Source organism: Pectinophora gossypiella, chromosome 18 (genome assembly GCF_024362695.1).
Source record: "Pectinophora gossypiella chromosome 18, ilPecGoss1.1, whole genome shotgun sequence".
Taxonomy (NCBI): domain Eukaryota; kingdom Metazoa; phylum Arthropoda; class Insecta; order Lepidoptera; family Gelechiidae; genus Pectinophora; species Pectinophora gossypiella.
This window is the reverse complement of record NC_065421.1, coordinates 14255904-14272985: the sequence shown is the minus strand read 5'-3', so window position 1 is coordinate 14272985 and position 17082 is coordinate 14255904. Positions and strand designations below refer to the sequence as shown.

The 17082-nt window shown below is 43.0% G+C and overlaps 1 protein-coding gene across 1 annotated transcript in view; it reads left to right on the top strand.

The window, feature by feature from the left end:
* Positions 1-17082, top strand: part of LOC126374852 (hemicentin-1-like) — a 423187-nt gene that overhangs the window by 57690 nt on the left and 348415 nt on the right. The window contains exon 2 of the mRNA XM_050021604.1: positions 7536-7556. The gene's annotated coding sequence lies outside the window, so the exon portion shown is untranslated. The remainder of the gene's footprint in view (positions 1-7535; positions 7557-17082) is intronic.

Below are 17082 nucleotides of genomic sequence, written 5' to 3'. Positions count from 1 at the left end.
CGATTCGTGATACCGTCTGAGCCAGGGGCTTTTCGGGTATGAAATCTTTTGATAATACCTAGGACCTCTTCCTCAGTTACCTGTGGAAGAGGAGGATCGGTGGGAGGTACAGAAGCCCTACGCTGAACTTCAGAGTTCACCGTCGAGAGGTGCCTACGATCGATAGGGAGAGTGCTGGGCGAGCATTGGGCTTCGAGACTGTCGGCAAGGCATTCGGCTTTTTCGTCATCGTCGAAAGCGGGGGGTTGGTTAGGCCTATTGAGAGGAGGAGTAGGAACAACCGTATCCTTTTGAAGAGACCTAGACAGCTGCCAGATGGCCTGGTGGTGGGGCTCAATGCCGCTCAAAAGATTGTCCCACCGATTCTGTCGCATGTCATTAATACGTTTTCTTACAGTATGCTGCAAGAGACGCAAATGACGGCGACATTCCTCGGTGCGATTGGAATCATATGCGCGGGTGGCTGCGTTTTTCTCCGTTAGCAGATCACGGATGTCGGTAGGCAGTTTCCAGCGATGGTCTTCCATCTCCGGAACCTGTTTTGAACTTTCGTTCAAAACCGACCTCACGTGATCCGTGAGGGAGTTAATAGCTGTCGAGGCCTCCTCTAAGGAGGTTATTTCTACTGGGATACTATCTAAGTACACTGAACTGGAAGACTGGAGGCCTTCGGCCACCTTCTCCCAGTCCAGCACTGTCTTAGGGGGTGCTGGATTATCAGGGGCGTCTAAACGGGAGCCTAGTTTTAATATAACAGGTCGGTGGTCGGATTGTAACTCGTGTAGTACTTCTATAGAACATAAACGTAAGTTTATGTTCTTTAGAAGCGCCAAGTCGAGTATTTCTGGTCTGTGGTTCAAGTCAGGGGGATATCTAGTGGGCTGCAATGGTGTTATTATATCATAATAGAGGGGCTCGGCTAGAGTTTCTAATACCCTGCCTCTTGTGTTTGTTGTTAAGCAACTCCAAGAAAGATGTTTAGCGTTAAGATCGCCTGCAATTATGACTGAATTACTGAGATTAAAGAGGGCTTCGAGGTCACTTCTAAGTAACCTCTTAGAGTTATTAGGAGATAGATAAGCCGACACTAATGTGATCGGCTGATGTCCTGTCATGCCTACTCGACAGATCGAAGCCTCAATGTCAGTGAGGGCAGGTGGGTCTATGGGGATACAGTGAAGTGACTTTTTATAATAAATGAGAGTGCCCCCTTTGGGCGCGCAGGTCCTGTCGTTTCGCACTAGATTATAATTTGCCATCTTGGGGTCGCGGTTAGAGGGTTTGAGGAAAGATTCCTGCACTAATAAAATATCTACCTGATGATGTTTTACAAACTCGTGAATCTCTGCACGTTGACCTAAGATGCCATCAGCATTGAAAAAACCTATTGTAAGGGAACGCGGTTTGACTCTACTTTTATTCGTACAATCCATTATTAGGCTTTAAATTGGGACAGGGAGTCTAATAAACTGTCAAGTTGACTAAGGGCCGACTTAAAGAGAATACTAAATTCCCTAAACTGGTTGACAGGAAATGCAGAGGCCTGAGGGGCCATCGCAGGAACCGGACGAGGCGCGAGAGAGGCTGCAGGAATACCTAAATTGCTACTAGGTTGGGCGCGGGGCGGATTTGTGGGTCGGACGATTGACGGGGGACGAGTCCATGCGGATGGACGCTGCGGCGCGAGTTTGGTCTGCGTGAGTGGCAGAGCCGGGAAATCGCGAGTAGAGTGCGAGGAAGGGGCCATATGGGCTTTAGTGGGACCGGGTTGGGAAGCTGCAGCTCGGGCTGCCCTTCGTTGGGCTACCTTGTGGTGGGTGCGTGGAGCCTTGGTGCATCCGCGATAGTTCGCAGGATGACCTTGCTGACCACACAGCACACAACTAGGGGGTTCTACCTCGTTTTTGCCTCTAAGGCAATCCGAGGTAGCGTGATCCCCTAGGCACTTTACGCACCTAGGCTTGGCATGGCAATGCCTACTAGAATGCCCGTAAAGTTGGCATCTATGACACTGCGTTGGGGGGCCTCCCTTATGGGGAGTTTCGACTTTAAGGCCAGATAGACCGCAACAAGTCTTCAGGTTGAAGATCTTCTTGCCCTCATCCGTCCTTTCTAATATGACTGTGACCATGTCATACGGGACCTGGCCACGACCGCGATGCATACGGTGCACCTCAAGCACCGGAAAACCGTTGTTAACAAGGTCCTCCTTAACAAGAGTGGTTTCCCACTCCTTAGGGATTCCCTTTATGATGATACGGAGGATACGTTCCTCCGGGAGGGCGTAGGTATGGAATTGTATTCCTCTACCTTTCAGAATTGTAGTGAGCTTTCTATGCTCAGAAGATGACGGGACTTGAATTTTGATCCCATCTTGGGTCGTGCGGGCGCTGGTGATTACGATGTTCTCCTCTTTCGCCCGAAGGGAGACTTCGTTCCACCTATTTTTGTCCCTCATATACAAGGGCGGAGGGGTGGGACCTTTTTGTACTTGAGTGCCGCTGATGGCACTCTTACCATTGGGAGCCTTAGAAGGGCTGGAAGGGGCCTTACGGGCCTCGGGGATGGCAGAGGGAATCGACGTTCCCGAGGACGTCTTCTGGACCTTAGCAGGCTCAGATTCGCGGTGACGGCGGGCTCGTTTTCCCTTACGGCCCTCCACGAGCGTGAATATGTCCTCCGAAGAGGACGACTCCACACACTCCGACGACGAATCGGACTCGGCAACGTCCATAAGAACATCGCACGATTCCTCATCGTCACCGGTGAGGAGGGTAGCAGGGGAAGGGGAAGAAGCGCGCGATTGGGACAATGCAATAGACGCGGTGGGGTGGGCAGACGCAGTAGGCCGGTCAGTGCCGGGAAGCGAAGCGAGGGACGCGGCGGGGCCGGGGGTCGCGGGGAGACAGGGTGACGACGCGCGGTCGGCACGAGCACTATCAATGCGGGGCGCGGAAGGCAAGGTTAACGCCGCAACTTGCGGTACTAATCGACATATCTCAGCGTAAAGCGCGCTGCTTTTATCCGCTAGGATATGCGTCAAAATGATTTTACCGATTTCGGCCCACAGCTCGGAGCTGTCGGCCATTTTTAAGGGACGGCCAATCTGCTATATAATAATTACTACCGCTTCGCAAAAGCGTTCCTCAGAGAATAAGCGGCGCAAGAAACTCTGAGGCGATCGCTGGCTAACTTTCGCAACTCGAGTGGGATTGCTCGAGGGTGTGTAAGAGTGAGTTTTGCCTCTTTGCTTGGGGTTAACAAAGAAGATGTGTGCTTATGGTGTGCCCTAAGCTGGTATCCCTTTGCCGATCTTATTGTGCAAGAGGGTTCCTATGCTCTAAGTGCGGAGGGTTTTTACACCCCGAAACACGAAGAGAAAAATATAAGGGGTAGAGATTGGTCACTCTACCCCGGGTGACAGCTAGGGTCGACTAGGGTAGACCCCAAGGCCGGTGGTTCTAGCCCCGTCCGGGTAATGTGCCTGCCTCAAAGTGAGGCAAGCGGACGCCCCAGGGCCACGTCCCACTCAGCTTAGTTAACACCGCAAGGTATCCACTGAGGACCACGAAACTGTGGTTTTAAAATTAAAATCGATGCAACTGTAAAATAACAGTCGTTATTTTATCCTTGAAACTTAGATAAGCCAGCAAGTTCTGAGAAGAACTATTGTTGACTCAATGAATGGCGGCAGGGTCACGCCAGCAGGTAGCCGGCAGACAATGGCGGCACGGGGCGCGGGGCGCGCGGCGGGGGGCTGCGGGGCGCAGCGCGGGGAGCTGCGGGGCGCAGCTCGGGACCTCTGAACAAACGACCGTTCGGGACGGCCGCTCGACGCAGAGTGTTGATTCGAAAGATATTTACAGCGTCTTTTATGGTTCTATTGTAATAAATGATGCAAATTATTCAAGATTTTGACTTCCAGATACCATTGTTTCTCATGACGTCAAAATACCTGTCTACGCTGCTGATATATCGTTGCTATTAACCTTAGTCCTTCAACCAAATTTGTGGCAATGCAGCGGCTTGAACACTCTTAAGCTATTGATTAACAACTAGTCCAGCCAGACACGTTTACTGACAACTGGTAGACCACGTTGCCTTTGCTCCACAACTCTTAAGGAGGTGCTTATGCTCAACTTTTCCCGCCTTTTTTTGACGTGACTTATTGTAGATTGGCTGAATTAATTACATTAACTACTTGGCCGGACAAATGGGGAGCGCTGAAGGCGCAAGGGCTTTCCCGTTAGCTGTACCATACATCATTTTTCCATCTTGAATCTACTTAAATAAACCATTATCCAGAAATCACTTAGTGTTAAAACAAAGGAGTCTAGAAAATGTAAGCATTGGCAGAAAATTGCAAGAGTTATTGCGTGGGGCGCCTTCTACGAACAAATTGGTTTCGATTTTCTTAATGGCAAATGCATTCAACTGATTGAAAGCATACTTTAGTAGGTTAAGTGTTGAAGTGAAACATTGTAGGCTTTCTGTGAAACATGTAGGTTTATTGTACCGATAGATACTTGTGGTGTTGAAACAGAGTCGCGGTCTCGCCGGAGGTCGTATGTAGGTAAAAGGCAATGTGTACTAATTATAACTTGAATCCTTGTTGAAGTAAACAAAGGATACATTTTGTAATTACAAACTTCGGTATTTCGGTGCTTGCTGCGGTAGTTGGCGAAATTCAAAGTGCACTATTTTATACCCGCAATGTCTCCAACAGTAACTCGATATTTTTTCGAAGTGAACAATTTTCGTCAAACTAAACATAATGTATAAATTGAAATAAGAGGTATTTCAGTTTCCGTTAAATTTAGTACAAATTATCAAAATCGACGTACATTCTCTTTGGCTCGCCATAAGATTCTAACCCAAATATTTGACGGCTCAGGAATTTCCTTTACGCGTTTCAACGAGACAGATAACTTCAAATTCTTCAAGCTCTTGGAACATAGGTAGGTACATTATATCAACTCACATCTCTGTTTTCAAATGGTAAAGGGTAAACTGCAAGCAAACAAAAGACAACGCGCAGTCACTTTTGACATGAAATGGTAGTTCAAAGTTAGGTGTGCTTCTTATCGGGATGATGATGAAGCTTGTACCACCACAATCTTTACTAAACATCAGGTGAGATTGTGATCAATTGCAAACCTATTTGATAAAAAAAGAAGTATGGTGACAGGTGATAATGATCATCAATATTTTAAGAGCCACGCTCTTGTCGGTATTACATTCATCTTGTCCGTCAAAGCCAATAAATTCTTTGACTTCATTATAAGACACGACGTTTGCCTTCTCTTAAATTTGTTCCATGTTAACCTCTTCTTGATATTCTCCACAGACAGTGTCCAACATGTTGGAGAGAACAAGATTATTCTGTCAGTTTTTACCACATATTCGGGATGATAATGCACGAATCCTTGACGTCTCAATGTTTGCTAACACCCTGTTCAGAATATCTCAACTCCTGAACCGCAGTCTTGGTAACATACGTCACCACAACACGGGAGCCTTAATTACTGGGACTTTGTTTGAGTTTCTGGTGGTGTGCGCTTTACCTTGTTTAAAATATTGATAGAGATAATTATAGATACGTACGTATTTTATGTTTAATTAGGTCAGTTATCGGTTTTTCGGTCCTGAATTACCATATAGCGATCTTTAATAACTTTGTATATTTGTTGTTTCATTATTTTTACGTTTCGTGGAAGATTTTTTAAATTCTTTTATTTTGTTACTGTGGAATCCTTTAATACTTATAAATACTCACTTTTACCTTAATACTTTTCTATCATTCTTTCTATATTTTTTTTCTCTATGACAAGACTACTTGGAAATCGGGTAAAAGAATTTCGTAGTTTCCTACGTCAAATACAAATTATGAAATTGTGATAACTAAATAAAGACAGATCTAAAGGCGGCAGAAGACGTTTTTTTTTATTAAATTTATTTATGAATTTTAACAATGGAAAATGTAATAATACCTAAGTGCTACATATTTTGCACATTTTTCTATGACGTCACTGATGCTTTTTCATACAAATTCAATATTGATTTCGTGTTTTGACGTTTAGTAAAAAGTAACTGACTTGATTAGTTGGAAACTACCCTATAATAGCACCAAATATAGGTTAAGGTTTTCTTAAATTGAAATAAGTGCTACCAGACCTGAAAATGCTACAATTGAGTTTAATCAAGGCGTAAAACGATTAGACGTAGGAAGCAAATAATGTGAATTACTCGGTATTTTTGTTTTGATCCCACGCGGACCCAAAGCAACAATCCCAAAATTTTAACGAACAGATTTAACGCATGAAAAGGTCCAAATATAAAACAAATTAAAATGGGGCCACAACTTTTCCTTCGAACTCTGGTAAATTGGCATTTTGTTATTTATGCTTACGTACCTAAAGCGTAAGTTTGAACTTAAATATTTGCAGACGTGTTTAGGAAAATAGTTTAAACTTGATTGGGGTTGAGATCCGCGTTCTGGGTTCTTTCTCATGCAGTGTTGTCCATGGTAATCCAAAGGGGGAATTCAGCAAGTGTTATGGATATATACCTTCGATCGGGGAGCATTACGGGGGTTTGTTCGACCTATGTCAATCTAGCTAACTATAACTAACTAGCTAACTGTAACTTAGTCAATCTTTAAATGATTATCACTAATACATATGTCACGCCATAATTCTGAGTTGATATCTAGTGGAATTTTCCGTCGCAAAATTCATGTATATTTTTTTTGTGTTATTAAATTATTTTCAATTCTAGGAAAATTCCATATAATATCAGGATTCGTTACGATGTGACTAACACCTTCTATTATGACACACCTTGTATTATGAAAATGTAGGTATGATATTATGATTGATTTGATTACGATTTATCTAAGTCTCATCATCATCATCACCAGCCCATTAACGTCCCCACTGCTGGGGCACGGGCCTTCCCTATGGATGGATAGGGAGATCGGGCCTTAAACCACCACGCGGGCCCAGTGCGGATTGGTGGTTATTAACGACTGCTAATGCAGCCGGGACCAACGGCTTAACGTGCCTTCCGAAGCAAGGAGGAGCTCGAGATGAAAACTTTTTTTTTTGTGGTCACCCATCCTATGACCAAGTCTATTAAATATTTTAATTAATTGTTTACCATGTGGCAGTACTTTATATAAATAAATAAATACGCTTTTATTATGGATTACGGTATTTTTTAAGTGTTTGTAGTGAAATATTTTTCATGATTTACGGTTTCTCTACAGCTGCTATTTCCATTAGTTTCTTTTAATGCCTTTTTATTATCTTGCTTCAGTTGGTGCTCACTAATACATACATAAACTCACGCCTATTTCCGACCGGGGCAAGCAGAGACTATGGATTCCATTCTCTTTGATCCGGACAAAATTCTGTTGCTTCCTCCACATTCAACGATCGTTTCATACACACACACCGGTGCTCACTATATTTATTATAATTCAATGTATGTTTTCTATGGTCTGATATTAATGAATATTTTTCTTTCTTTTACAGATTACACTTTATGAATGGAATGTAAGTCTTAGATTAATATTTTATTTTAAAATAGTACACAAGTTTGACAATCAATACTACTTCTTCAAATATTGTGTGGGTTGGAAGGTCAGTATCGCGGTTATAACTGAACCGCCCAAAGGCTTTTGGCTTTATATCCTCAAGACTGCGTCTAATACACAGTTTTAATTTCAATTCGGAGAATATAGAATATAATTGGTAATAAACATAACGCAACATAAACAGTCTATACGTGTCCCACTGCTGGGCACAGGCCTACCCACAATCAACCGGAGGGTGTATGGAGCATACTCCACCACACTGCACGATGCTTGTTGGTAATAAAATTGGTTTATTTCTAACTAGCGACCCGCCCCGGCTTCGCTCGGGTGCAATGCTGAGGAAAAAATTAAATTATTTACGACATCACATTAAAAACCTCAAAAATAACAGTATTTCTGCACTATTTAATGGATGTTATTATAATATATATGTATATATAAACCTTCCTCTTGAATCAGTCTATCTACTTAAAAAAACTGTATCAAAATCCGTTGCGTAGTTTTAAAGATATAAACGTACATAGGGATATAGGGACAGAAAAAGCGACTTTGTTTTATACTATGTAGTGACAAAATATGTCAGTTTACTTACATACCTCCGAACTCCCAAAGTTAAAGTTCCACAAAGTTCCAGACACTGCTGCGAACAAAACTTACGATTCCGAATTAGAACGCCGATTTTACAACCCATCTCATCGGAACTCGTAAATTAAAACCGGAGTTCCCACAAACCTCACGAATTAGTTCAGGTGTGTCTCATCCGGCCTGATCATCCGTTCAATCGGACCGGAATCGGACAAATCGGACCGGGTCGACCGGCGACCCCGTTGCCACGACCCATCGCGTCCAATTCTCTCGGACCAATTTATATTTGCTGACGACGAAATCCATTTAGTTAACTTTTCCGTTTTAAATCGTTTCGATGAGACGCAAGATTAAATTTGTTTTCTACTCAGGAACGAAAAATAAAACTTTGTGAGAAAACTGTATTTCTTGATGAGCAGAAAATTGATTGGCCACGATTTTTTAGAGTTTATCCGGTCATGGTTCGGTGGTAATGGCTTTATTGCGGTAGGTCGTGGATTCGATTTTGGGTGGTTAATGAGTTTGTTTGTTCTGATGGGCTTTTTATAGTTCTACTAAAGAGTAATTAACAGTTTAATTATGCGTTTAATGCCCATTTCGAATGTTGAATGGCACGACGTTAACTTGAAGTTATTTATGTACTTATATATCTACCTGAAAAATTATACATAGTTTTTTCTAGATAGGTATATAATTATTATTTCTTTCCATCATTATGAACTGTTTTTTCTTACTGTGTAATTACCTTATGTGTGAGCGTTAAAATATCCCTTTCTGTTTGGTACAAATCTGGCTGTATTATAGGTATATTATGTATTATAGGTAAGTAATATCATTATCTTCCTAGCGTTATTCGGTTTCTCACGGGGTCCGCTTACCAAACCTCACGATTTGACAGGTCCATTTTTTACAGAAGCGCCTGGCTGTCTCAAAACCAGATTATTACAAGTTAGGTCACATACCTCCGAAACGCATTTCTCAGGAATGAGGGTTTCCTCGTGATGTTTTCCTTCACCGATAAGCACGTGATAATCATTTGTAATCCAATTCTAAAACAAATTCTAATAACTTAACAAACGACCTGATGACCTTGAAGACCTGAACCGATTTCCACCAAACATAGCTAAGAACACTCTCGACTGATATGCCTTTCAAACAAAAAAACCGCATTAAAATCGGATCATCCGTTTGGGAGCTACGACGCCACAGACAGACACATACACATTTACACTCACACACACAGTCGTTTTTGCGTCGGGGGTTAAAATCATTGGTTCAGGCCCGTGCTGGGATTCACCTGCGACCTCATAATGAGAGTCAAGCTTTCTTCCAACTGTGCTACCCAGGCTAAGTAGTAAGTAATATGCCTACACAAAAGAGCTTTTCCTTGTGACAAAGCACCGACGTTATAATTAAGCCAGTATCATCGGAGACAGAGGGAATTGAACATAAAGACGCCTGCGTCCATATTTCCCGGTAAAAGGCACTAATGATTTGTCCATTTTGTCCCCACTTACTCTTTGCTTAAGTCCTGACTTAGCCTCTGCGAAGCATGAACTGAAGCGGTCTGGTATTTGGCAGTTTTGTACCATCCAAGTTCCTATGTCATTTTCTACTGTGTGGCTTGTGAGGTGGATGAACATTCTCATCAACCCAGAATTATTATTGTTTTACTGTTAAGCGCATATAAAAGTAAGTGCGCAATGCAAACAAATGTCAAATAGCAATATTGCTTTCTTAGATGAATTGCTTCGATGTGTCCATTTTAACTACCCAGATACTTTTTAATAAGTAGTTGAAGTTGTTACTTTTTCTGATTCTAATTTGATTTTGTAATCACCTAAAGTATTAATGCATGCTCTGTCCACCTGTAAGTGGCTAGGCGCTTCGTTTTTATTTGTTTTAACTGCAAATGGACAAATGCAAATGGATGGACAAATGGGGAGCGCTGAGGGGTGTCACCCGATAAGTACAAAACAAGACTCCGAATGCGGTAAATGTCGCCTGAAATGCTAAAGGAGGTTAATCAAACTTTTGACGATTGCGTATCGTGGTGCCACTTTGTCAGGTGTCGACAAGTTCTTGAAAGGAAACTGATAAGTAGAGTAATAGTGGGGAGATCTGTGTCCGGCAGTGTGAAGTATAACCATAGAATAAGGAATAATACTACGTCTCTCTGCCCCCCACCAGCCTCTGAGCTAGGTCCCCCCCCCCCCCCCGAACATAGTTTAGACTTGAATCGTATGGACGTCAGACGTCACACACACACACACACACATGCGCGAGTACGATAATGTCATTGTGTGGTGTCTGTGTAAAACGAGGTTGTTTGTATGAAGTGTCCGGGGTGTGGTATCAGTTTACTTGCCGTTGGTTGACAAAAAATAATAATTAAACTAGCAAATTAATTCAATAGATCCGTCCTCTCTTCTTCCTATAATTTGCACCCCAATTTAATAATTGCTCTATAATTCCACTTTCATTACTGAAATTAGTCAACGTACTTTAATAGCCTAATTTTTACGGGCCCGACGTTGATTCATGCACCGGATTTAATTAAGGACTACTTAATTTTACGTCGACATTAATTTTAAGAGGCATCAGCTATTCATATTGAAGGGAGATTTTGGTGAATCAATTAGGTGTGGTGACAGGTTCATAGAAGTATTACTACCTCTTCCATCGTGTGGGTTGTGAGGTGGATTACCAACCTAAACAACCCTGGTGTCAGTGTTACTATTGAGCCGCCAAAGGCCCCTTACATGGCTCATGTAACGATTACTCACTTACATAAGTAAATAGTAACCGGGACCAACGGCTTAACGTGCCTTCCAAAGCACGGATCATCTTAATTTCGGACAATCAGGTGATCAGCCTGTAACGTCCTAACCAAACTAGGGACCACAAAGTAATTTTTGTGATATGTCCCCACCGGGAATCGAACCCAGAACCTCCAGATCGTGTACCCAACGCTTAAAAACCACTGGACCACGGAGGTCGTCTATTCTATTTGCTGGATTGGGTATAATAGTATTTTATGCAACAGTTGTATAAGAAGGGTCAAAAAATGCGAGTGGCGTGAGTTGCGATGTGAGTAGGGTTTGCTCCCGGGAATTCTCGGTACTGAAAATACCGAGAATTCCCGGGAAATGCAAAAATCTTAAGTACCGGGAAATCTAAACTATGTCCCGGTAATTCCCGGTACTGTACAAACACTTATACTGTCACGAAATTTTAATTTTTAAAACCGCGCGTGAGGCGCGCTAACGCACGCAACCAAGATAGAAGTACGTGCACGAGTCGTACGTACTCTAGAGTAATCGGTAATATTCGGCAGTTTTCATCTCATCTATCATTAAGAATATTCGGTTAGCTCGCTGGCATCTTCTGGCCGCTCGGCCCGTTTCGCCATGCCAGTGCCGCCCCAATCTTGGTACAGCAACGATGTAGTGAGTGTTTTGTTTAAAAGTAATCGACTGGTGAGTACTTTAATATACCCTTGTTTATTTATTGTGAACTAGGTAGTTTGTTTATATTGTAGGTTATATTTTGTGCATAATAAATAACCTTATGCTTTGAATCCCCGGCAGCCCCGTTGTCCGTGGCTACGGTAGCGGCTACGGTAACGGCGGGGCAGGGGGTGCGAAGAATCTCCGGGCTGGATTCGGCTACCACCAACGACGACTGTACCTGGCAACATACAACACGTGCACACTGAGGACCGACGAGAAGCTTACCGAGTTGGAAGAATCTATCAGCAGGTTACACTGGGATGTCATCGGGTTGTCTGAAGTCCGAAGAAAGGGCGAGGACACGATAACTCTGGGCTCCGGTAACTTGCTGTACTTCCGGGAGGGCGAACAACTGTCCATGGGTGGTGTCGGGTTTATCGTCCACAAGTCCCTAGTCAACAACGTGTTGACCATCGGTAGTGTTTCGAGCAGGGTAGCGTACCTGGTACTCAGAATATCATCGCGATATTCGCTGACTGTCATCCAGGTATACGCTCCGACCTCGGGACACCATGATGACGAAGTGGAGACTATGTATGAGGAGATTTCTAAAGCCATGCATAGCCATAAAAGCCACTACACGATTGTGATGGGGGACTTTAATGCACAGTTGGGGAAACGTTGCGGTGACGAGCTGAGAGTGGGGCAATTTGGATTTGGGGTCCGGAACACCAGAGGCGGGATGCTTGCGGACTTTATGGAGAAGGAGAACCTCTATATGATGAACTCCTTCTTCAGGAAGCCCGCGACCCGCAAATGGACCTGGATAAGTCCCAATGGCAGGTATAAAAATGAGATCGATTTTATCATGTCGACGAAAAAGCACATATTCAATGATGTCTCTGTGATCAATGCCGTTAAGACGGGAAGCGATCACCGCATGGTAAGAGGCACATTGAATATCAATATCAAGCTAGAAAGATCGCGACTGATAAAATCCACGCTCCGACCGGCGCCAGCCCAGATCCAAAACCCCGAGCGCTTTCAGCTCGAGCTTCAAAACCGCTTCGAGTACCTTGAGAACTGCGCAGACGTGGACGATATAAACGACCTGATGGTGGATGCTGTCCGTACGGTAGGTTCTAAACACTTTAGAACCCGCCGTACCAAAACGCAGAAACTCTCCGCACACACACTCGAACTCATGGATAAGAGACACGAAATGAGGCTGCAGGACTCAGCGGATGTCGTACGTTATAGACAACTTAATAGACAGATCTCGAAGTCTTTGACGAGCGACCTTCGCCAATTTAATACTAAACGTATTAAAGAGGCTATAGAGCGGATCAAGGGCTCCAAGGTGTTCGCAAAAGATCTGTCTATTGGGCAAAGTCAACTAGCGAGACTGAAAACTGAGGACGGCAGAATCATTTCGTCGACTCCCGAAATCCTGAGAGAGATTGAGAGTTTCTATAGACAGCTATATTCCACGAAAACATCAGGCGAAAGCATGGCTCGAGACCCTCGAGCCAAGCTTACCCGACACTACACTGAGGATATCCCGGACGTCAGCCTGTACGAGATTAGGATGGCCCTCAAACAACTCAAAAACAACAAAGCGGCAGGAGATGACGGAATCACAGCAGAACTTCTGAGAGCGGGCGGAACGCCAATACTTAAAGTCCTCCAGAGGCTCTTCAATTCCGTCATATTTCAGGGCAAAACGCCGAGGGCATGGAGCGGAAGCGAGGTGATCTTGTTCTTCAAGAAAGGGGATAAAGCCCTACTGAAGAACTACAGACCTATCTCGCTTCTGAGCCATGTCTACAAGTTGTTTTCGAGGGTCATTACGAATCGTCTCGCTTGCAGGTTTGACGACTTCCAGCCTCCCGAACAAGCCGGTTTCCGAAAAGGCTTTAGCACCATAGACCACATCCATACGCTGCGGCAGGTTATACAGAAGACCGAAGAGTATAATTTGCCACTTTGCTTGGCGTTTGTGGACTATGAGAAAGCCTTTGATTCGATCGAGACCTGGGCTGTGTTGCAGTCTCTTCAGAGGTGCCAAGTGGACCATAGGTACATCGAAGTGCTAAGGGACCTCTACCAAAATGCCACTATGTCAGTTCGAGTACAGAACCAGAGCTCTAATCCGATCCAACTGCAGCGAGGAGTGAGACAGGGAGATGTCATCTCTCCGAAACTGTTCACTGCTGCATTGGAGGATATTTTTAAGCTTCTGGACTGGAAAGGATTTGGCATCAACATCAACGGCGAGTACCTGACGCACCTTCGATTTGCCGATGATATAGTCCTACTGGCTGAGACCCTGGAAGACCTGAACACCATGCTCGAGCATCTCAGTAACGCATCCCAACGAGTGGGTCTTAGCATGAACATGGCAAAGACAAAAATTATGTCCAACGACCATGTCGCACCCACTCCAGTTCAGGTTGGGAACGTTACACTCGAAGTTGTAGACCAGTACATTTACCTAGGACAAATAATCCAGTTAGGTAAGTCCAACTTCGAGAAAGAGATCTCTCGTCGGATCCAACTCGGATGGGCAGCGTTCGGGAAGCTGCGGAATATCTTCTCGTCCAGAATACCTCAGTGTCTCAAGACGAAAGTCTTTGACCAGTGCGTGTTGCCAGTGATGACCTACGGCAGTGAGACGTGGCCGCTTACTATGGGTCTCGTGAGGAGGCTCGGTGTCGCTCAGCGGGCAATGGAGAGAGCTATGCTCGGTATTTCCCTGCTGGATCGAATCAGAAATGAGGAGATCCGCAGGAGAACTAAAGTCACCGACATAGCTCGGAGAATTGCAAAGCTGAAGTGGCAGTGGGCAGGACACATAGCGAGGAGAACCGATGGCCGATGGGGCGGAAAGGTTCTGGAGTGGCGACCACGTGTCGGACGACGCTCAGTGGGTAGGCCCGCTACAAGGTGGACCGACGATCTGGTGAAGGTCGCGGGAAGCCGCTGGATGCGGGCAGCGCAGGACCGATCGTCGTGGAGATCCTTGGGGGAGGCCTATGCCCAGCAGTGGGCGTCATACGGCTGATGATGATGCTTTGAATCATTCAATAAAATAAACACAGTGTTTTCACGGCTAGTTTCCTTTGGCTTTTGCATTGTTTCTTGTTATTTTTTCATAAAATGTTTAGAAACTTAACTTAGACAGTTATTGCCACAAACTAGCTCGAAAAGCAGTTTGTTTTGTATTAATTATTTTACTGAAATTACTGTACTGATTGTAAATTTAAAGACTGATTGTGAAGTAATGTGTGCGTGATCTCAATTACCAAATTTAAAGCTAAGTATATTTAGTATTTACTAGTAAGTATATTTAGTAGTAAGTTGATTAAATATTTTAAAAAGCGTTTTGGTGTTTAATTTCGCCATACTCATAAAATAATTACGAATTTTTTTTTTCAGTAGGTACCGAAGTTTCAAAACTTCCCGGTAATTCCCGGTACTGGATAGGCTCCAGTACCGGGAATTCGAAAATCCAGTTCAGTTCCGGTACTGCAAACCCTAGATGTGAGCCTTGGCGAACATCGCAATAAGAGACGCCACGAGCATTTTTTGACCTAGTTATACAACGTTGCATACAATACTTTTTCTACGACGACGTAATTTTAAACGAAACACAAAAATTTTCCAATTTATTTTCCAACGCGCGGGAAAATGGCGGCAAATGTATACTTTTTTTTTATAGTATATCTATGGCACCAAACAAAGTAAAGGTGCCAGTTTCCAGGTCAAAAAAAAAAAACAACAACAATGCTTTTTTGGCGACATTATAGTACAGTTACACTTTGTAAACAATGCTTTTATAGGCCATAGAGCGTACACTTTTTCAAAGAGTTTAATTATGTATGTACTTATATTAGACTTTTTGGTTATTTAAATGCCAGATTAAAGTAGAGGAGTAGAAAAAGATGTATAAAATGCGTTCACCTTATTGTGATCGCGAGAAATCCGAAAAACCGATATTATTGTGTCATCTCCAGCGTGATGGACCATCTATGCAGCCGATAGTCTTGTAACGATGATGTCAACCTCTCTGGTTGACATCGCTCCTGATGACCAACTTTAAAAAAAAAAGAAACAACGTAAAATATTTATACAAATACAAATATACTTTACTTCACACAACATACAAAACAAGTTCTACATACATGGACAAAAGATACAGTACAATCTGGCGGCCTTATTGCTAAGCAATAATTTCTTCCAGGCAACCAGTGGCCAGAAAACATTTCTAACAATTTGGAGCGGGATGGTGCAACATACCTACATACTTTTTTTCACCCTAAGGCTGCCTGGTATAAATTGATGTTTAGCAATAAGGCCGCCTATGTGATTATGTTATTAATCGCATGTTTATGTCCTATGTACATGTCGTTGTGCATACTCATTTAACCATAAAATGTTCAAATTAAAAAAAGTAAAAAAAAAGTACCTATTATAAAAAAGGTGCAATAAAGTATTATTGATTGATTGATCTAGACACGAGGTAGCGTGTCAAGCCAAGTTCAAGAAACAGAACTGGCGAGCCGCACCGTGGCGCGTGTGTGATATTACACGAACCATTTGGAGCCACGTATGGCTCATATATTGAGACTTGCGAGATACATAATGTGTTCTAAATTTCATAAGCTTACTTAGACAGACCTTAGGCTACAATACATTATCTTGTGTTATAAGATGATATGATATGTTATACTGTTACTTTTAAATAAATTTCAGGACTGACCATTGTACTTGGCACCCATTTAGATCTCACTTCTTTTGTCGTTGAAGTCAACAACCAAGGCATTTATCATAATATTGTACTTGGCTCTCAATTCACATTTATGTTTTTGATTGGTTGAACTTTCCAAATTACTTTCACCAAAAACAATATAGATGGCATTGTACAACTTTAACGTGATAACTATCTATTTTCTCATTATTCGGGTACATAATTATTCCAAAATACAATATAATGGCAGAAGCATTACAGAAATAATTGTTGTTTGTTATTTGGATCACATACTTAATGTATAGTGTTACGTTGCTACTTATATTGCTTCTATTTTGATCAGAATAATAATGGATGGAAGATGTAATTATGCCTGGGTGTAATAAAAAAAGTCATAATTTATAGCCAAAACATACATACATACATACATAAACTCACGCCTATTTCCCACCGGGGTAAGCAGAGACTATAGAATTCCATTTGCTTCGATCCTGACACACTTCTCTTGCCTCCTCCACACTCATCAATCGCTTCATACACGCACGCCGGTTCAGAGTAGATCGTATTGAACCTTTTCTAAGGACATCTCCAATTTGATCATCGTAAGTCCTTCTCGGTCTTCCTCTGCCAGCCCTACCATCAACTTTCGCCTTATAGCCAAAAGCAAAGATATTATGCGTTTCTCTGTTATCCATAAA